The following is a 23,226-nucleotide window of genomic DNA, read 5'->3' as shown; positions in this document are numbered from 1 at the left end:
TGTAATCATCTTTAGAATGGAGCCTTCCGTCTCCACACAGTTTAAAAATGCAACCACAGTGGCTCAGTCAGCTAAGCGTCTGACTCTTGATTTCAGCTCCGGTCATGATCCCAGGGTGGTGAGATGGAGCCCTGCATCGGGCTCCCTGCTGAGCTCTGAGCATAGAGCCTACTTGAGAGTCTCTCTCCCTACCCTTTCCCCTCTCACTGTGCATGTACAGTCTCTCTCTCACCAAATAAAATAAAATAATAAAATAAAATAAAATAAGATAAAATAAAATAAAATAATAAAATAATAAAATAAATAAAATAAAATAAAATAAAATAAAATAAAATAAAATAAATGGAAGCACTACTGTGGTTACACCCAATTTTCTTCTTCCCTGACATATTTTTCTTCCTAGCTTTGTATTAACACATCACGTGTTATATTTAATTAATCTGTTGTCTTCATTACTAGAATGAAAGCTCACAAAAAAAGGGTTTTTTATCCCTTTTCTTCACTCTGTATTTTTAGAACTGATATCTGTTGAAAGCATGAATAAGTGAAGGTCTGAATGAATTATGATATTTAATTGTTGTCAAGCACATATTGAGCGTCAGGCATTGTGTTAGCTCTTTTTATACAGATTGGCTTATTTACCCTTCCCAATGACTCCGTGAGGCTCCTAGTTATGGGTATCACCGTGTGTGGATTGAAAAACTGAACATAAAGAGCCTAAATTCCTTGCCCAAGTTCACATGGCCAGCAGTGAGAGACAAACTTGGATTCAGGTCTGTTTGACCCCAGAGCTCGTGTTCATCACCAATGGACTATATACAACTTTTAAACAAAATACTGGCCTGTGGAAGTAGGATGGGTCTATACTGGTCCATGCCTCACTGTATTATTCATTTTTTTAAATGGAAATATTGATTTTAAGTATATTTTTGGTTGAGGAAACAATGCAAATGGCTTGCTGTACTTCAGTGTCCTTGGCTCCATAGCCTTCCCCTCTCCTGCCAGGATTCTTGGGGAGGAGTCCTGAAATAAATCCAGTAATGTACACTGGAGGAGAGTAAGGAGAGAGAGCTAAGGGGGCACTGTGGAAATGCAACACAGTCATTCACAGAATTCTGAATTACTTATCATTCCCAATATACAAGCAAACCCACTCTTTTCTGTATAACAAAGGAGAACTCTTCATTGGTGCAATGGCGAATTCCAATATCCCTTCCCTTCAGGAATTTACAGGGAAGTGGGAATAACAAGGCCACAGCTGTGGCAGGGATGTATGCTCAATGTCGTAGATCACATGGCACAGGCACCTGACTCAATGTTTCTTAGAGGAGGACTGCCAGGGTGCTGAGGGAGGCCGGAACCTGGGGAAGCAAAAATAGTAAATTAACGAGGCAAATCATGGAGAGTCTGAGGGGCCCACCAAGAATGAGAAGGCTCATATTCTCGGAACAGAGAGCGACAGATACCTTATTCTCTCCTTTCCTCTTCTCTAGTCCTGCGAATAGGTGCCACAAATCCTTTGTTCATATTGGAATGAATTCAATCTATTTTGCTCCTATAGTTAAAGTTATTCATTTATCTTTTATTCATAATGGAATCAGAATCACAGAGCTGAAAAAAATTATCTACCCATCACTTTTTTTTTAAATTGAGGACATCTTAGCTCTTTTAATTAAAAGCATTGGGGGGAGGGACCTTCCTTTACCATCTCTGGTTCCAGAGCCTACTGTTTCTCACTATTATCCTGCAATAAATATTTGCTGCCCTGGATTGTGTTTCTTATTAAGTTTTGGTCTAGGGTATTTGTAGTAGGCAAAAATATTTATCTTTTAAATAAAACAAGAAGCCAAGTAACAACATCATCTTGCTCTGGGTGCAATATGAAAACAGCAGATGAACGTGTGGGTTGTGTCCCTGAGCTGGTGGCAGGGCTCTGAGGAGCTGTGAATGCAGCCGCTGAGACTCTGAAGAGCCTCTTGTTCCTGTGCAGAGGGACGGGACACGCAGTTTATAATACACTAATCAAATCCCTCTGCTTTTCCTCAGAGATGGTTGTGAATCACCCAGAAACAACTAGAATACAGTTCAGCCCTTAAAATAAGTGACAAAGTCTGAAAGAGATTAAAGAAAGCAGAATTTGATAGCATAGATTAACACACGTAAAAAATACCAGAGATTTTTACACTGAAAACATACGAAAATAACACCGCGGCAGCGATGGCTGTGTCTGAAATGCTTTTCTGATGACAGAACTGAAGAAAAGAGTGCAAAATCACAAACATGTCCAAGCTAGGTAATGGAACATTCTTAACTAACGTATTTGAAAACCAACTGATTCTAGAAATTGTAGCTTCCAGTTTTGCATTGATGGATTTTCTACCTTTTTTTCCCCTCTTAATTCCAAATCCCAACACCCTGCCAAGAATGGAGCTACAAATAACTGAGTGCCTTCTTTGGAGTTTCTCAGTTCCCTTGTGATTGTATAGAACGTCCATAGAATTTTCTCTAGTGGACGTAGCAAAAATGGCAGAGTTTCGTTGAAAGAAGTTAAAAAAAAAAAAAAAGGTACACTCTGCTTCATGCTTCAGCCTAGGAGAAGGAGATGTAAGGACAGATCATTCAAAGCAAACCCAATGCTTTGCTTCCTATTTCCTGTATGGACCCAAAAACCCACAATCTCCCAGACCTGGGTTGGGTGGAGAAAACACATGCCAGTAGAGGTAATTTGAATGGAAGACAAAGGGGATGTTCAAGGATCCTGGAAGTCAGCAGACCACCCTGGAAACTAAACTTCTTGTCTATCTTAGAAGAAATCGGGGCAAGTGGTTTTGAGATCTGAGAGCCAGAGCTGGGGTATCCACCTTGCAGATCTATCTCAAGCATCAAACCTTGTCCCTTTCCCTCCCCCACTCCGTCTCTCTCTGGCTCTACCTCTCATTGTCTCTGTCGCTCTTTCTTTCTATATCCATTTCCCTTTCTTTTCCTGAGATAGTCATGAAATTTTATGAGCAAATAGAAAACTGGTTTATGTACGGAAGCAATATTTCTCAGTGCCTACTGTTTCAGTTTAGTAGAGAAGTGGAAACATTTTGGCAGTCGATTCAGATGGTATTAAATTAAAAATCCTATTCGTTCTACTTTGTAAGATAGTAAAAAAGAAAGATCTTCAAGTACATTAGAAATCGACCGCTAGCAGTTACGCAATCATGGAATCAGGTTCGAAGTGTACCTTCATTAGTCTATTCAACAGATATTTCTTGAATACCTACTATGTGACAATTATTTTCCCCAAACTTAGGCCATTTACAGAAGGGCTTTGATATTCACACGTACTACTTGCATTTGGTGGTGTACTGTGGCATCTTTTGAGAGCATAAATGTGTGTGATATTTAGCCCGCGATCAACAGTTGCTCGAGCTAGTAGGCTCTTCTTAAACTGACATGACATGTTGGTCGTATTTTGAGGATTTTTTTTTTCTACAGCACGTTTTTTTCTTTCAGATTAAATTTTGCTAGCAGACGCCGATTCCCTCAGTGTTAATCATACACATGCATCTTGCTGACAATTGCAGGATATGAAATTTAAGACAACAAGTTTTCAGGAAATTATCAGACTTACTGAATGAGAATTTTTCTTGATGCTTTTGCTCTCTTTTTTATAATTTCCTATACATACCGTTTGAATGCTGGAGACAGTTTCCTCTAGAATAAAGAATGGAGGAAATCGGGTTGATCTCAAAGACTTAAAAGAGAAATAACAAAGTCTGTTCAGCAACCAAGCGGCCTGGTTTCTAATATGAACTCGGGGAGCGAAAAGATAGATCATTTTCACTGAGGTGTCTGTCCTTTCTAGATCTCTTCTCTATTAGATGCTCACATCTGTTGAACCCTTACGATGTCCCAGGTAACTGGTTTTAGTTAGAATGTTTCACGTGCTGTCTCCTTTTATTCTTACGACAATCCCTATTGGTACTGTGATGATCCCCACTTTATAGATGGAGAAATCAAAGCTCAGAAAAATTAAGTAACTTGCCCAAGCAGGTACAGTCAACAAACAGCAGAGCTGGAATTCAGACCTCGGCAGTTTGCTTATCACCACACTGCGCTGTGCTGCTTCCCTGCAACACCTTCCAGCAAAACACTCTAATGAAAAACCAGCAGGATCATGAGTTACAATACTCTGTAATTTTTCATTTTTTTCTTTTTAGATTATTTAAAATTATAAACACAATACTTAACCAACTACATAGAAGTGTGTAAAGTTAAAATTAAGATACTCTATTTCTTAATACCTTTCTCCTACAAATTTGACTGTCAATGATTTACTGTGTATCCTTCCGGAGATTTCTATGCTCATATAACCTAATTTTTAAAAGCAAAAATGTAGTATAGGGTAAGTATTGCTCCATATTTTTTTTTAAAAATAGAATAACTTATGATACACATCCCCATCGGTACATATAAATTTACCAAATTTTATTTAAAGAATTGCCTACAGTTCTTCTTTATGTATATATAATAATTTATTTAACTCTGCTTCTACTGATGAAAGTTTATATTGTGCCTAAAATTTCATTATTACCACATTGTAACAATGGACAGTCCTGTATATGTGCTCACATGTATACGTGCGCTCACATTTTTAGAAAATAGATTCCCAGAAGTAACGTACTTTTGAAAATCTCAAAGGCTACTGTTAATTAATTAATTAATTAATTATTTTTTATTTTTGGCTACTGTTAATTTAAAGAATCACTTGAGACTAGCTTATTTTTTAATGAGATTGGCCTGTTGAGTTCTAATAATAATGCTAAAAAGAATGAATATTTCCCATTCATTTTTTTCTCCTTTCCCCTTTATTCCAAGGAGGCTTCTTTTTAAATTTCTTAAAAGATTTTATTTATTTATTCATGAGAGACACACAGAGAGAGGGGCAGAGACACAGGCAGAGGGAGAAGCAGGCTCCCTGCAGGGAGCCCCGTCGCAGGACTGGATCTCAGGACCCCAGGGTCACGCTCTGAGCTGAAGGCAGATGCTCAACCGCTGAGCCCCCCAGGGATCCCTAGATTAGGAGTTTATCATGTAATAAAACCCTCCAAATACAGAGAAGAGGTAGTAGAATTCACAAAAGGGGTGATCCCGACCTGGAGAGGGTGAGTCTCACGGCAGGGTCGTCTCCTTTGCCCACAGGAGGGAAAGCGCAGTCCTGCGGGTGGGCACACAGCAGCCAGCAAAGAGCTACAGAGCTGCCCACGACATGGACACTTAACAGCGGGTTGGCAGGTGACCCGCGCCGATGACAGATTACTTTTGTGCGGATATTGTGAAGCGACATAGAAGGTCATTGCTTGCTCAGCACCAGTTGGGCCAAGTTGGGCCGACTGACCCTGCGCGCCCCGTCTCTGCCTTTTATCGCAGTCCTGCACCTGCCTTTAGAGGAGCTCAAGGGGCGCGGGCTGCGAGCTGCATCAGGATCTGGCGGCCGCGGCAGCTAGTTCATGTGGCTCTGCCAGGGCATGTGGCAGTTTTCAGCGCATCACAATAGGAACACTCGTTTTCATCTAAGTGAGGCCGTCACGCAAGTCCGCCCTGGCACGCGGTACCCACCACGGACACCACGGAGGGAAAACGTCAGGGAGGCTCCTATTTTTCTGACGTTACAAAGAGAGAACAGAAATGCCTGCGTGTTTCACATTAGTGGGCATAATTGCCTTTCGTTCGGGAGCTGCTTAACGTCGTGTGATTGTCGGAAAGAGTGAACACGACACAGATTCAACGTCCTTTTGGTCAGTGCCGTGTCCTCGGACAAACCACGTGGCTCTGCCCTCTGCGGCCTCCCCCGGACCATGGGAGCAGCCGGTTCTCTGCCACCGTCCAGGATGCTTTGAGAACGGGAACACGGCTGCCAGAGTCGGGAGGACTGCGACTGTCACCGAGACGTGGCTCGAAGGCGACGGCAGCCACCCTCCGTGCACCACCCCTCAGGCCTTTGTCCCCTCAGCCGGGCATGAGTCTGGGGGGTCCTGTCCTGTTGCCTGTGACGCCCCGAGGAGAGGCAAGCGCCCTCCCTCCTGGCTAGGAGACTGCAGGGAGGCCTGCCCAGAGGCGCGGGGTCAGAGGTCAGCGGCCGGCTCCTGCGGGGGTGCTGCCCTGTCACCCAGGGCACATCTAGCCCAGGACCAAGCCTGGCGGGTGGACGATGCCCGAGCTCCGGGAGCTGCCCATGTAACCACCCTGAGACTCCCAGCCCCCTGTGGTCCTCCTCTGCCAGCCTGTCCTCGGGGCCCTGGAGCATCCTATGGGCACACGGTTACTGGTCCAGGGCACTTCCTCAGCTTCAAGCCTACTTTTCCGAACCAGAGTGAACGTTTGGACCACTTTCCACCAGACCCAGGTTGGGGGGCCGCGTCCTAACAGTCCAGGCCTCGGGGTTCTCGAAGCCCCAGCAGCTTAAGCAGGGGGCGCGGGCAAGGGAGGGTCGGAAACCTGCTTTTGCTGTGACTTGGCAGGTGGTCTGGGATTGTCGCAGCAGGTGTGGGGGGAGAACCAAGCGCGGGTTGGGAACCCTGCCCCACGAAGGAGGGTGTCCCGGGGGCCTGCGGGAAGAGCAGCGGCCTGGGCTGGATGGAGGAGCTCGAGGAGGAGCCCCTGGAGCTCAGCCAGGCCCCAGGGCGGACCCTCGGGGTCTCTGTGACGCACCCCCCCCTCCCGCAGGTGCAGGCCTCGCCTGGCCGTGTCCCCCAGGCCAGGGGTGCAGGACCCGCGGGCCGGAGACGCCCTGGTAGCAGGTCGCCCAGCAGGTCCCATCAGGACAACAGCGTCACGTGGGGGAGGACGAGAGGCCTCGCAGCCCCTAAGTGGCCCCGAGCCGGTCCGGAGGCTGCGAAGCTCGTGGAGGCCCATCCAGCTCTTCCCAAGGTTCGCAACTTCCAGGTAGACACACTTGGTTTCACCTCGTTCTACACTTTCGAAGAAAGTGTTCTAAGGCCAGGGCGTATCACCTGGTGCGTGGGAGTCACTAGGCCTCTGTTTTGTCTTTGACGAGGCATCTTTGCTTTGCTGTGGCTGCCGAGCCCCTGGGACCTGAAATTTCTCTTGCTCGTGAAAGTAGTGCCCCAGTCGTTTCTAAGGGACGAGACTGTCGTGGGAATGGACGGGCCTGAGGCCTCCGGAGCCGTCCTGCTGCAATGCTGAGCCGAGGCCGGGCGTTGCTCTAAGCAGAGGTGACCGATGCTTCCTAAAAAGCATGGCATTTTATTTCATAATACGGTCATTCAATTTTCATAATTTAAACCGGAAGTCCCCAATTATATGACCCGCCACTTTTTCAATATTGCACGTTAGTAGTTTAAAAGGTGATGTATGAGGATTCTGAAATCTGCACGTTCTTTCTGGATTAGAAAAATCTGAGAGCCTATTAGGTGTGACGGGTAAGGGTGTGGTCTCTGAAGTCGTGTTATTTTGAACCCAAAAACACTCGCTGTGTGTCTCTCATGAGTAAGTGAATAAAATCTTAAAAAAAAAAAAAGATATTCAATGGAGTATTTAACATGTGCAAGGCACCACGACAGCGATGACATGAAGAACTTTGGGTTCACAAGGCTTAACTGCAGCGTGAAACACGCAGGGTGGACCCGAGAGGTAGCAGCACCGTGGCCACTCGGTCGTGAGCGGCCGGATGACTGGTATTTGGGCGTTAGTTCTTTGGAGCAATTATTTTATAGCAGAGAAAAATAATCCTCGAAGTGTTAAAACCCTTCAGACGTCAGACATTGAATCAGGAATTGTACCGACCCGGAGCGGAGTTATTTGGAAGGAGGTCACATCATCAATACGTAGTTTATCAAGTGGCAATATAGGTAAGACGGCCGTTTTCTGTTTCTATTGCCCTAAAAGTTTTTATTATTCTTACCAAGTACAGTTGTAGTTGCCTAATACAGAATATTATGCGTTTCAGATGACTGATGCAGGAGATTGAGAAAAATATGGGAAAAAGAAACTTTCATGATAGCAAAACAGGAACCGGCTTAATAAGGAGGCAGAAATTCACAGTCACGGTGATCCTTAGTTTCCAGTTATACTGGTTCTTTTTTATTTTTGGTGCAAAGCTATTTTCCTGGACACTTCCCTGCTCCTTTTCCTTGGTTACGTTACCAGTTTCAAAACAATGTTATCAGAAGATGAGTGTCGTGGTTTACACGGAAGATGTTCGTGCTCTGGACGTGGAGGCAATGTTTTCATTCGGGCTTGATTAATGAGTGGGCACCGTCTCAGATCTCAGTCCTTTTTTTTTTGGTCTTTCCCAAAAATCTTTGACCTCTGTGGATAAGTTTCCTGGCACAACCAAGAACTCAGGGCCACTGATTGATGGTCGTGTCTGCCTCAGGAAGCACTGGATTCTCCTCTGGGGCTAGTGCTGCGGTAGGTTGACGTGAGGTGGTCCGCGACCGCCCCTGAACTGGGGTGACCTGTGGCCTTGCCTAGGCAGGAAGACAGTGAGTGCTTTTCAAAAAGTCTAAGACATCATTGGAAAAGTGAGCGTCCTGACTGCAGTCACTGCAGACACTCTGCCTTTGATCCCGTTCTTCCTCCCCGAAGGCCTAGCCTCCCCTGCCCTTGGGACTCCCTTGTGGTCTGAATCGGTATTTCCACCCTCTATCCAGGCTGTGCCTATTTCCAAAACCAATACCAGAAGCTAACTGATCACTGGGGTCACGTTAAGTTATTCCTACAGTATTGAAAGCACAAAACTAACTATAATCTATGGATCATTTCTTAAGGGCTTGAAAACCTTCCTGTGGGGGGCGCCCGGGGTGGTGCAGTCGGCTGAGCATCTGCCTCTTGGTTTCCGCTCAGGTCAGGATTTCAGGGTCATGCATCTGCTTAAGACTCTCGCCCTCTCTCTCTGCCCTTCTCCAAACCTCACTCATGTGCTCTCTTTCTTAAATAAATAAATAAATAAATAAATAAATAAATAAATAAATAATAAAGTTAAATAAATAAATAAAAACCATCATGTCACTTAATCTTCACAAAATCACCCTGCAACGCATGTACTATCCTCATCCCCATTTTGCAGATGACAAAGCTACGTTTTAGAGAAATATGTCAATTGCTCGAATGCTCTTGGCCATTAAGTAGCCGAGCCGGGCTTCCCATCCGGGTCTTCTTGGTTCCAAAGTCCTCGTCTTGTTGCAGAGCTGCCGCACATGGCGGGGAGACTGATGAGGGGTTCAGAGGGAACCTTGTACTTTGATAAGAGATGGAGCCCGCAGAAATGCTGCTCGTCCTAACGTTTTAGGTATCAACAGAAATTCCTGGAGAAACGTACTTTTGATCAAGCGGTAGCTTTCCTGGAATTTCTCAAATACTGCCGCATGGGAAGACCTCTCATGTGTCAGAGCGTGTCCAGCACACCAGCCAGTGTGATGGTAGCGGCGGGGAGGGGAGCTCGCTGATGGGTGCAGCCTTTCACCTTGTGACGACTGTTGGCCTTCCTCTTCCTGTCAGTAAACGAGGGAAACAGAGTCATGATGCACAGGACGATAGAACGCCAGTGTCAGAAGTAATCTTAGAGGTGACTGAGTCTAAATGCTTCATTGTCCAGAGGAAGAAACTCTCCCAGGAGTAAAGTGACTTATATTCACCCAGTTATGAAGCAGGGGTCATACGGAGTCAGGACTTCATCCCTCCCTCCCTTCCTCCCTCCCTTCCTTCCTTCCTTCCTTCCTCTTCTCCCCCCCCCCCCTTTCTCTGCTCTATCTCTCTTTCTCTGCCAACATTTACTAGATGTCTGTTACGTGCCTGTCACTGGGGACTTGGAATACACCAATAAAAAAAAAAATCCTTGCCATAATGGAGTTCACATTAGTGGGGAAAGACGTATTAGCAAACAAATAGATCGATGAAAGTTATACTAGGCCAGATGGTGCCAAAAGCTATAGAAGAAAATATGGCAGGCAAGCGTGATAAAGAGTGATAAGAAGAGACGGGAGTGATGCTATCTCCACTAGCTCATTTCTAGAAATGGGAGGGTGGGGGGTGGTCATGAGAATTCCAGAAGGAGTGACAGCAAATGGTGAACGCAGTTGGCCTTCACCTGTTGGAGGGCGAGCAAGGAGCCCGTGCACCGAGCGTAGTGGACCGGGTGGGGGGTGAGGCCACAGGATGAGGATCACGAGAAGCTGGATGACAGCCGGCGTCCGATCTACCAGCTGGCACCCTTACCAACCTCCCTGCTTCTTTTCGAGAGGCTCCTATACCTGTGAATGGAACTTAGCTCTTCCTTCTGGCCATGGCCAATGTCTGGGACCTTCCAACTAGAGATATGCAGGGACTAGAAACCTGCTGGGCCTGGAAGCAGAGCGCTCAAACCCAAGTCCTGCCATAATTAGCTACATCATTCGCCTCATTTAAGCTCCTTTTCCCTTCTCCGTAAAATGGAGATGACACTAGCTATTTCCCAGAGTTTTCATGAAAACTGAAGGAGATAAGGGATATGAAAGCGATTTGTGAGTTGGATATTTTGAGTAGTTACAGTCAATAAATATTCTTTCGATCATGTCCAGTGTGAATGTTGGGTTTTCCCCTTTGGCATCCAGGGACCTGCTGCTGCTTCATCTCTGTCTGGCAAGTTTTTCAGAGAGATGCATTATAACTGGAAGAAACTGAGAAAAAGAGAAGGCGTTCCTCTTTATCTTTCTGTCATGACCTTCAGCTTCATTACTCACTTGACAGAAATAGAATGTGGGAGGCGGTTGTGATCAGTGTGGTCCTCCCTTAACCCTGTGATTAAATATAGTTTATTTTCTTCACTGTCCGGGGCAGGGGGGAACTTACGGAATAAATAAATCATCTGAAAGAAATGTGGTTAAGCTGCATTTCCAGACACAAGTGGGTTTTGCAATGGCTCTTGCAGGACGAACTGGGCAAGGGCAGAGTCGCAGGAGTGTGGCGGACAAGGTTGCGCGAGCAGAGTGCTCCCCACGATGACATGAATCCTGAGTGTTTGAAGGGCATGAGATGACGTGAGGATAGTGCAGGTGATGGTAAAGGTGCGGAGTTTCAATTGGAAACTGAAAGCCACAGACAGACAATGATGCGACGTGGTGTGACGTGAAGTCTAGGGGGGGTTTCTGCAAGCAGCGATGGCAGGTCCTGGGACTGTACGTGTTGGCAAAGAGAAAAGTAGAGTGAAGCGATTAGCTAGCACGTTGGGTCAGCTCGGTGGACAGATGGCGAGCGCGGGCAGGCACCGCTGCTTCCTACTGCGGTGTGGAAAAGACCAGACCAGACCTCGCACACGGGCCAGAACCACCTGTGTTCGCTCGGTGTTTCCAGCACATCAGCTTCCTTCACAAGTTATTTTGCCACATCCACGTATTTCCTGTAATGTATTACACTTAATATTTTTCTTTAAGTGACTTTGTATTTTGAAAAATGTACACACATTTATCTTTAAAGGGAATCTTATATAAGAAGGAAACCATTTGTCCTCTCATTAAGGGGAAGGCAAGAATAAAAGTACTTAAGACAACTATATTCGTCACAGACCCCCAAAGTCATCTCCTGTGTCGTGAATAATAAAGATACTATGGTTTGGAAAACGTTGCCTTGTCTTATTAAATTACCATGTTGATGTTTTTACTACTTTATTGGCCGAGGAAGAAAGGATAGGAGAAATTAAATTGGTGCTTAAGGTCATACCGTTGCTCATGGGTGCAGCTGGGGGTACCAGGTTCTAGTCTGTGATTACTATGGTCCAGGAAGACGCGTTTGCTAAATGAATTACTGAAAAGGAGGAACCCAAGCAGGTGGTAGAAATACGCTCTCAGGATGACCAGAGAGCAAAGCATTGTGGTAGCACTGGGATCTGACTAGATGGGAAGGCCCTCGGCTTTTTAAATGCCCTAAATGTCCCTCAATGTGAATGACTCCTAGGACAGGCTGATACAGGGGTCTTATCTTCTCATCCTCCCAACCCCAGCCACTGAGAGTCAATCCTCGTCTGAAACGAAAAGAAGGAAGACGAGCAATAATTTTCAGTCTGGAAGGCTCTCAGAAGCCCTGAGGATAGACTTACACTTAGAGCTTCTTAGAAGCCCTGGGATTAGACAGGGGACCAGGCCTCTGGATGAGCCTAGGTCAGGTGTAGTCCTCAGCTCTTTTGGTGCTTTGAGTGTCCTGTCTCGGGGCACCAAGTCTATCAACATGGTAGGCCACAAGAGATATGGATGACTTCAGGCGAGGAAGGGGGGAAATGAGATTTTGGGTCATTCTGGAGGGATTTCAAGTCCTGGCAACAATGCTAAAAATTGTATATTTCAGAGGAAAATTAAATGGCATATTCCATAGGGCAAAACATATTTAATTAAATATGCAGTAGATACTAAATAAATGCTTATTAGAAAATACAACATTTGAAGTCCTTTTCACAATGAGAGACTACACACTGGGTTGAACTTATCTTCTTACAGCTAGAAATGACTCAACATTGGTAATTTTATAGAATACAATCTAATATCTTGGTGGAAAAGTATGAATTGGGCATCACAGACTTTATCATAACTCAATATTGAAGGTGTTAAACTTGATCAAGCTATGCAACTTTTCTGGATCTGTTTCTCCATTTCATCGATATTGACATCAGAATAAATTAGTGATTCCAGCTTAGAAATTTGTTTGATTAATTAAAATTGGGAAAAGAATGACTGCTTAAAATTTTATTCAGTAAAAGTATTTCAGAATATGAGACCCGGAGGAAAACAGTTGTTTTGTGGTTGAATTTTTTATTTTTTTATTTTTTATTTTATTTTTTTTAAAGATTTATTTTTATTTATTTATGATAGACATAGAGAGAGAGAGAGAGAGAGAGAGAGAGAGGCAGAGACACAGGCAGAGGGAGAAGCAGGCGCCATGTAGGGAGCCCGATGCGGGACTTGATCCCAGGACCCCAGGATCGCACCCTGGGCCAAAGGCAGGCACGAAACCGCTGAGCCACCCAGGGATCCCCTGAATTTTTTATTTTGAGATACTTCAGATTCACATGTTATAAGAAATAATAAAGGAGATCTGTATATTTTACTGTTTCCCACAAGGGTAGCACCTTGTGGCGCTGCAACACAGAACAGCATCACAACAGCAGTTGTACCAGAACGTGGATATTGGTCTGTAGTCTTCGGTTTTTGTACTGTCTCAGTCTGGTTTGGTGTCAGCAATACTAGCTTCATAAAATGATTTTGAAGGTATTTCCTCCTGTTTTATTTTCTGGAAGAGACTGTGTAAATTTAGTGTTAATTCTTTAAACCTTCAGTGGAATTCTCCAGTGCAACTATCTGTGCCTGAAGATTTGGGGGAGTTTTTAAACTATGAATTCAATTTCCTTAATGGCTTGAGGGCCTTTCTGATGATCGATCTCATATTGGATAAGTTGTGGAAATCTGTTTGTGAAGAAGTGACCCATTTACTGGGTTGTCAAATTTTTTAGTGCAGAGCTGTTTGTACAACTCCCTATTATCCTTTGGATTCTCCAAGACCTGTAGTGATATCCCGTTTCTTAGAGGAGTGGTAATTTGTGTCTCCTTTCTCTTTTTCTTTGTCAGACTTGCTAGAAGTTTGTCAACTTAATTATCTTTTCCCAAAACCAGCTCTTTGTTTCATTGATTTTTCTCTATTTTCTGTTTTCCACTTCATGACTTCTGCCTTTATCTTTGTTACTTCCTTCCTTCTGCTCACTTTGAGTTCATTTCATCTTTGTTTTTTATATTCTTGAGGGAGAGGTTAGATTATTTCTTTGAGATTCTTTTTTCTAATATATTCATTTAAATGGCATAAGCCTCTCTCCCAGTACTGCTTTCGCTGTGTCCTACGGGCTCTGATATGTTATATTTTTGTTTTCTTTCAGTTGAATGTATTCTTTGGTTTTCTTTGAGGCTTCCTATTTGACCCATGGATTATCTAAAAGTGTGTTGCTTAGTTTACAATATTTGTGGGGTTTTTTGCCTATTATCTTCTTTCACTGGTTTCTAATTTGATTTTCTGTATGACTGCCACTTTAAAATTTTTTGTTAAGGTTTGTTTTTGTTTTTTTTTTTAATGGTCCGGATTATAGTCTATCTTGGCATATGTTCTGTGGCTATTTGAAAAGAATGTATACTTTTTCTGTTTTTTTGGGTGAGAATTTTCTATAAACCCTGATTAGATCCATTGGTTTATGGTGGTATTGAGTTGTTAAAGACCGTTGCTGATTTTCTGTCTAGCTGTCCTACCAATTGGTAGGTATTGGAGTACGCAACTGTAATTGTGAATTTATCTATATTTCCTCTAAATTATTTCAGTTTGGGCTTCATATATTTTGTAGCTTTGATGTTTGATGCATAGAATACACATTTCAGATTCTTAGGTCTTCTTGTTAGATTGAGCCTTTTATTATATAATGTCCTTCTTTGTCTCTGCTACTTTTCTTTGCTACAAAGTCTACTTTGTCTGTTTTTCTTTTCCTTTGATTAATGTTTATATGGTATATTTTTTCCATCCCTTTCTTTTCTTTTTTTTTTTTTTTCATCCCTTTATTTTCAACCTTGCCATACTGCTACATTTGAAGAGAGGTTCTCGTAGACAACATATAGTTGAGTATTGTTAAAGCCATCCTGTCAATCTCTTTCAATGTATTCAGATAATTTGTGTGTGATATAATTGCTGTTGTGCCAGGGCTCAAGTCTGCCATTTTAATTTTTGTTTTGTTTGTTCTGTTTTTCATTTCTGTTTTCTTTTTTCAATATGTGATGTGTTATTTGAACATTGTTTAGAAGTCAATAGATACTATAATCTATAGATTATATAGATAAGTCTGTCTTTGAGCACATTTTCTTGTAAACTTTTTTTTAACAGTTTTATCATGTATTACACTATATTTACATAACTTACCACAGTCTACTGGTATCATCACTTTATAAGTTTGAGTGAAGTACAGAAGCCTTAACTCCTTTTACATCCCTTTACCTTCTCTATTTATAATTGTCTAACATATTTCCTCTTTTTATATACTTAGAACCACATCAGAGAGTGTTAACAATTGCTATTCCAATTGTCAAACAAAATTTAGGAAACTCAAGAGGGGACAAAACCCTATATATATTTTTGCTTACTGTGTTCTTTCTTCCCAATGTCTCAAAGTTCTTTTATCATTTCCTCTTTTTGTTTTTTAACAGTTCTTTAATCTCTTTTCAGGACTCCAAAAGCATGAATGTTAGATTTTTATAGTAGTAGTTGCAGAGGTCTTGCAGCTCTGTTAATTTTTTTTTCAACTTTAGCCTATTTTTTCTTGATTCAGATTAGAGCATTTATATTGTTCTATCTTCTAGTTCATAGATTCTTTCCTTTGTTAGCTCCACTTTGTTGGTTAGCACATTCACTACACTTTGTATTTCAACTATTATAATTTTCTGTTCTAAAATTTGCAGTTGATTTGTCTTTATATCTTTTATTTCTTTGCTGAGGTTTTCTGTTTCTTTTTTCATTTGTTATAAATATGCTCATAATTGCTTACTAATGCATCTTTAACATGGCTGTTTTATTTTTTATTTTTTAACATGGCTGCTTTAAATTTTTATCAGATAATTCTACTTTCTGTCATCTTGGTGTCAACATATAATGATTTTTTCATCCAGTTTGAAATCTTCCTGTTTTTTTTTTTTGATATGACAAGTAATTTTTTATCGAAACGGGATGTTTTGTGTTGTACTATGAGACTGTAGCTATTTTTCAAACATTCAGTTTTTGCTGGTTTTCTCTGGCATTGCTCCAGGTGTGGAGGGGGAGTGCCACCTTGTTACTATTACATAGAGGTTCACCACTTACCCTCCAGGTATACCCAAAGAGAAGGCTCCTCATTACTGCTGTATGGGAATGGGAGTTCTGGTTCCCCACATGATCTTTACTGACATTGCAGGGAAAGAGATGGGAAGTATGCTTGCCATGCATCATCAGGGATGAAATTCCCGATTCCTTACTTGGAGTTCTTTGATACTACTCCTGTAGGAGTCGTGGGACATCTTGTTATAGCCTATCAAGGGTGGAAGCCTAGGCTCCCCACTCAGCCTTTCCTGGCATGAGTGTAGATGGACCCATGTTCTTCTGGGATTTGACTGTTGTAGAACAATCGTTGTCTAAAAGTTTCCTTTCCTGCTTGACTGTGCCTTTCCCAATTCTTTAACTAGAAAGAGTAGACCAAAAACAAGTTAGGGATTTTTTTGTACGTGTCTGTCCACTGGCATTTACAAGTTGCTGGCTTCTTAAACCCCAGGTTGGAAGGTATGAAAGAGAAAGAAAACACGGGTATCTCACCATGATGCTATTGTGTGGGTCTCAGTGTTCTTAGCTAGTCTGCCTTTTTTCCGTACTTTTCAAGAATCTTCTTATGATCATTTTTCACATACTATCCAATTCTACTTGGTGGGAGGGAGAGGACAAACTTCTCTGTTCCATTTCCCTGGACCTAGGGGTCTCAGGAAACATTTATTTGTTTGGTAATACAAACAAATTTGTGAAATGTAAAGTTCTTTTAGGCTTTATCCAGCCATCCTTTAGTCCTGGGAATAGCAGACTGACAAACTAACAGATCCAGTGACCAACTAATTTATGGACTCATAACTGACTCATAACCAATCTTTACATTTATGAATGCAAGAAATGATATATGCGTACTGAGGACAGAGTTGACACTCAATGATTGATACAGAGATACATAAAGGCTATCTTTTCCTATATTTAAATCTTGTTTTACATTATCTAACAAAAAGATACAAAACTTTAGGGACTACTTTAAATTTGCCTCTTTCTTTAAAGTTCTCCTAGTCACTGTGGATTTGGGAGACTTAAGAAATGCAGTTTTGAGAAAATTGCCCTATTTAGTTTCAGACCCAACTTTCTCTTTATGAGGTGAAGAAAAATTAGTGGTTCTTCACTAATTTCACAGATAAATTATCTGGCTACTCACCTTGACTTTGTTGTTTAGTTACATCTGAACAGCAAGAGGATAACAGTAGAGCTCAGTGATTCTGATCCTGATGTACTTCTATTGTGTAAACTTGAAGCTTATTGAGTTACAGGTTTGTTTGCTGAGCTCCCGAGGCTATCCACAGACTCAGGGAATCGCTTCATGAAGGAGCTGCCTCATCTCTATGGCACAGCCAAGTCCCACGATTCTAGCTAAAGTTATGTTCTGTACTCAGTATTGCAGAAACAGCAATCTGGCAATTGTGCAGTTAAGTAACTGAACTATAATAACATCCAATATCTGTTAATGACTCGAAATGCATTTGGCAGAGACAACATTTGATAGTTTGAATGAATGGAAGAAAGATGTTTTCTTCCTCAGCAGGCCACAGAAAATCAGTGCTTGATTATCAGGTTGGCAGGGGCAATCATTTCACCAGCCATAATGGTTATCGAAATTATTTATGGGGCTCTCAATGAGTTTTCAGGGGGGATCCTGGGAATAACTATAGACAACATGGTTTAACTGAAGATGCCAAGAGCAAAGAAATACAATCTTACAAAACTTATTAGTATAAACAAATTATTCCTAGTAACTCCAATAAGTGGCAAATCACTAGTGGCAGCAAGTGATCAATAACGTATCTTTGCCAGAAACAATTATCCATAGTTCATACCCATGTTAGCAAATCATCCACAGCATTTTGACAAGTGGGGGCCGCAACCACGCTTCACTAACAGTAACAGCTGAATCATAAAATAGATAGTAGAAATGGAATAATAATAGTAGTAGTAGTAGTAGCAATTATTATTATTATTTTCTGTTTTCCTACAAACCAGCAGCCATCACATAATTTTGTTTGGAAAATGTCCTTTAGTTCTCTGACAAGTTTTTCTGGACAGGCTATAGAAGCATGAGAATTATGTGGGAATGCACAAAAGCTTACTCTAATCGTTATTTTCCCAGATATATTAGTGGTCAAACATGGCTCTCCTTGTCACCTTATAGCCCAGGTTGAGAACAGATAGGTTCATTGTGTCTTCTCCACGACACAACACTTGCATACTACATGCTCCTCTTCTTAAGCCCTTTATCTTTCTGCCCTTCTATCTATATATTTAGTAAAGTGTACATCTCTTCATTGTCTTACCCTTGTACCCTTCCACCCATCTTTCACAGTACGTTTTTCCCTAACCAGAAAAAATAAAATAAAATAAGGAAGCAGGAGAAGGAAAGTAAAGGGAATAAAATATATATTTTTAAAAGACATATAGAGCAGAAAGAAAAGGAAGAACAGCAGGACGAACTGGGAGAAACATTGTCTACCTGGATTCACAATGTACTTTTTATTCAGCTCTGTTGATCCCTGGCCATATGACCAGGGACAGAGTTCTTGAATCTCATCTCCTAGTTTTCAAGGGATAATATATCATGTCTCTGCGTAGCTCAAAAAATCCAAAAGGTGTCATTGATGAACAAACATGAAAGCATTCTGTAATTGCAGAGTGAAAAATGGATCTTAGTATTTCCAGTGAACTTGCCTATAATATAAATAGCTTATTATGGCTCAATTACGGGAAGTTTTCATTTTGTAAGTGTGCATTCTCCTCTAAGAATTTCCTCTAGTATTTGCGTGGTTTCATTTTAAACATTTTGAATCTCTACTTTATCTGTAATTTATCCCTTAGAAAGTATGAAAAATGGATCAAACCCTTTTCCTCACATAGTAGGTGTTCTAATACCATTTATTAAAAAGTTTACCTTCCCCACTGTTTTAAAATGCTATCTTTAGCATTTACTAAATTTTCATATGAAATTACATCTATTTTTTATTTTTTATTCTTATTTTTTATTCTTATTTTTTTGGTAATTACAATCAGAAATATCATTAAGATTTCATTTTTATATAAGTTTATTTTTTATTGGTGTTCAATTTGCCAACATATAGAATAACACCCAGTGCTCATCCCATCAAGTGCCCCCCTCAGTGCCCGTCACCCAGTCACCCCCACCCCCCACCCACCTCCCCTTCCACCACCCCTAGTTCGTTTCCCAGAGTTAAGAGTCTCTCATTTTGTTTTTTTTTTAAATTGTGCTGGCCCTATCTATTCCTATGTGAATACCATGCTGTGTAGTGATATATTCTTTATAAAATGTTTTATTTTATGGTTCTGTGCAATATTTTTTTTAACCATTGATCGCAATGTTTTCTTTTGTCCACATTTAGGTAAAATGGGTTATTTTTTTCACACTCTCAGAGGACAAGTGTTGGCCAGCAGTTTTCCTAGCTTCACTGTTGTAAAATTCCTTCTTATTATTGCAAACTGGTCAAATGCATGATTTATAGTTCCATGAACCATTCTCCGTCTTCCTCTCCCCTACTTCTATCTGGATCTTTTCTTTCATTTGGTCCTAGTATCTTTATCTTTCTCAGTTTACATTCTACTCCCAGAAGACTCTCTGGGAGGCTGGTCTCTGTTCTACAAGGGAACTTCAGTTGTTTTATTTCAGTTTTTATAGGGTACAGACTGACCCACACCATCTGACTTTTTGCTGTCCCTTTGCACTCACCCGCAAATTGGAGTCCATGAAACCAGTTCCCAGTTTGGGTGGTTTTTTTTTTTAAGAATGGCCCCCTGAGCTTTTCAGAATGGATTCCTCAATTTCTGGTCCTTGGGTAATTCAGTTTCTGAGTCCTCCAGCTTTCCCAGCTGTCAGAAATCCCCTTGCCTACTCTACTTCCTCCCCCACAGTTGCCAGTACAATGTAAGGCTTGTTGCAGTTAGTTTAGCCTCCATTCCTCAATCTTGGGGCTCATGGAGATAGCTTATTTAGTTTTGTTGTGGGTTTGGCTGCTTTTTTCTGTTATTCTAGTTGCTTGGTCTATATTGTAGGGGAATTTGGGAAGTCCGAAATATGCTGCACTCCTACGATCTTCCTTTGAACTTCACCCTTCAATTTTCTTATCATGGTTTTAAAGGTTTGCCTTTCTGTATATAGTTATTGACCCCATGTTTTATTTTCATGCAGGATATGAAGTAAGCATTTAACTTTATTTTTCTTCCATTTCTATAATTCCCTCCCTACATATATGCCCCCTTTCTTTCTCTGAATTGTAAAACCATATCTCTCACAGGCTTTCATAAACCCTTGGCTCCATTCAGAGACCTTACACCAAATTTCCTCTGTTCCCAATATCATAGGAATTCTCTTTCTTGATCTTTGCTGTTCCAAGTCATTCTCACACCTTTTCCCCTGCTCTTTGTTGTTGTTATTGTTCAAAATGTACTTCTCTGTTCTTTGCCTTCCCCTCATCATATGAATTTTATTATCAGCTTGGTAATTTTGCTAAAAATATTGTTGGCATTTCAGAAAGACTTGACTTTTTGAAAACATATTAATTCTTCTCACCTCTACCTATAATAATACATCACCATTTATTTACAGATTTTTTTTGTACTTTAAGCTGGAATCCAATAGTTTCTGAACTCTCTTGTAAGTTTTCCTAGATTCTCTGTAGAGTCTGTAGAATACTCTTTGCAGATAACGTCATCTGCAAAAAATGATTTCTCTCTTTGCTTTACAAAGTTTATATTCCTTTTCCTTAGCTCATTATTCTGGCTAGGGCTTCCAATTCAATGTTTAGTAGTGCTGGTGTAAATAGCATTCCTATCTTGCTACTGTTACTAAGGAGTATACTTCCAGTCTTTTACCATAAAACATGATGCTTGTTCTGTCTTTTTTGGAAGATATTTTTATCAAGTTAACAAAAAAAGGTCCTTCTATTCCTAGCTTCCTAAGCGTTTCTATCATGAGTAAGTATTTAATTTTACTGAAGATCTTTCTTCATCATTTTAGCATTTTACGTCACATATTTTATTTTACTTTATTAGTATAATGAGTGCATTAAGAGATTTTTGCCCAGTATTAATCATTCTGGCATTTACTGGGCTAAATCTACGTTGTTGATGATATATGTTACCATGTATATGTCACATAACATGAATTCAGAAATCATGCTTTTGGCAACTGGCTCCTGCCCTTCTCAAACAGGGATGGAACAAAGTACTTACCTTCTTGGAAAAACAGGTAGCAAACGAGGGAAGGTGAGGAAATCAGAACATTAGTGAGCAGCACTTGTTGGGAAACAGGAAGGTAGAAGGTAGAAGATAGATCCTTACACCTAAGTATTCTCTGATGTTACCTGGTCACTGCTGCTGTCCTAGAAGTCAAACTGACCACCGCGTGGTACCAAACCCCATCCAGGACTGGGACAGACACTGCATAGCTGGGCCCATAAGACTTCCAGCTGGCTAGCTCTATAGGTGCCAACCAATCATTTCATTAGTTTTATAATAAAGAAATTCACTTATTTCTTAGACTCTATTTTTTATTTGTTTGTTATTTTTGTACTTCATCTACTGCATATACAATTTGGTAGGAAAGGACCTCTCCGCCAGTGGCCTGAAATTCAGATTGACTGATGCTTATAACTTGGAGTCTTGAAGAGATGGAAACGTTAGTTTAAGGTCAGTATGTCCCCAAGCTGAAGCAAGAGAATTTAAGCTACAGCCTTGAAGGAGAGAATAGTGAGGGGCTAGGTCTTTCTCAAAAATCTTATTTAATATAGGACTGAGTCTCAGGGAAAAACTGGATTGGGACAGTGCTTTTCTTTGTGAGGCTATTGTTCCTAGTATATTCCAAAGAGCTGCCACCAAGATGGAAGCAAGTGGATAAAAAGGCTGTATTTGCCTGGGTTCTCCCGAGAAACAGAGCCTATACATAGATATAGATATATAGAGAGCCATATGAATAGATAGATAGAGATGATAGATAGATGATAGATAGATAGATAGATAGATAGATAGATAGATAGATAGATTCCTGAGAACCAAGGGAGCTGATGGTATAAATCCCAGTCCAAGGGTAGGAGAATGATGTCAGCTCAAGCAGGCTGGCAGGAAGAAAAAAGGATGAGTTCCTCTTTCTTCTACCTTTTGTACTATTTAGGCGCTCAACAGGTTGGACAATACGTAGACTTTGGGAAGGGCAATCTACTTTACTGGGCCCAGCAACTCATGTGCTGCTCTCACCCAGAAACACCCTTACAGATACACCCAGAAATAATGCTTAACCTGGGTGCCCTGTGGTGCTATCAAACTAACATAAAATGAACCACCACAGAGGTCCATAAGTAAGTTGCTAGAATTTTCCGTCTAAACAAGCTATCTGTATTACAGAATATTGTTTGAAACTTTAAACGAGCATTTAATCATCATAACCTACCTTTCTTATTTTATCTCTTCATGTAAACTCTTTTCTGTGCTTTTTTCCCCTCAAAAAAACCCCACTGAAGTTGTCTCTGTTCTGTGAACATATCCTTTTCCACCTTTCACATTGGTTTTATTTATACAAATCATTCACGTCTTTTTAAAAACTTTTATTTGAATTCAGTTAATTAACATATAATGTACTATTGGTTTCAGAGGAGGAGGTCAGTGATTCATCAGTTATAGATCATCCAGTGCTCATTGTATGGTGTGTCCTCCTTAACGCCCATCACCCCATCCCTTCACTCACCTCACCCCCCCTCCCCTCCAGCAACTCTCAGTTTGTTTCCTATGATTAAGAGTCTCTTATGGTTTGTCTCCCTCTCTAATTTCGTCTTGTTTTATTTTTTCCTCTCTTCCCCTATGATCCTGTTTTCTTCAATTAGATTGGTATCCCTAGATTGAAGAAACTGTGTGTGTTTTTATAAAAAAAGAGGGATGTGGGGGAGGGGCAGCTGGAGGAGGAGAATCTCAAGCAGGCTCCACGCCCAGCACGGAGCCCAAGGTGGAGCTACATCTTACGACCCCGAGATCATGACTTGAGCCAAAATCAAGAGTCAGACGCTTAACTGACTGAACCACCCAGCACCATGAAGAAACTTTTTAAATTCTTGTTCATATGCCCTGATAAATATGGTACAAAGACTACTGCATCTTGGTGCTTGATTAGTATATTAGGATTATTTTAGCTTCCACTATCATTTCCAAACACTCACTTTCTTTTTACCTTACTAGGTATTTCTTCCCCTAGAGCAGTTAATTTAAAAAGTTGTAGAAATACACATTTTTGTATAAAATAATTACAGAAATACATTTTTGTATAAAATAATTGTAGAAATATATTTTTGTATAAAATAATTTCATTTGTATAAAACACTTTTAAAAATTGTAGAAATACAT

Source organism: Canis lupus, chromosome 6 (genome assembly GCF_003254725.2).
Source record: "Canis lupus dingo isolate Sandy chromosome 6, ASM325472v2, whole genome shotgun sequence".
NCBI lineage: Eukaryota > Metazoa > Chordata > Mammalia > Carnivora > Canidae > Canis > Canis lupus.
Note: the sequence above shows the minus strand (reverse complement) of the source record.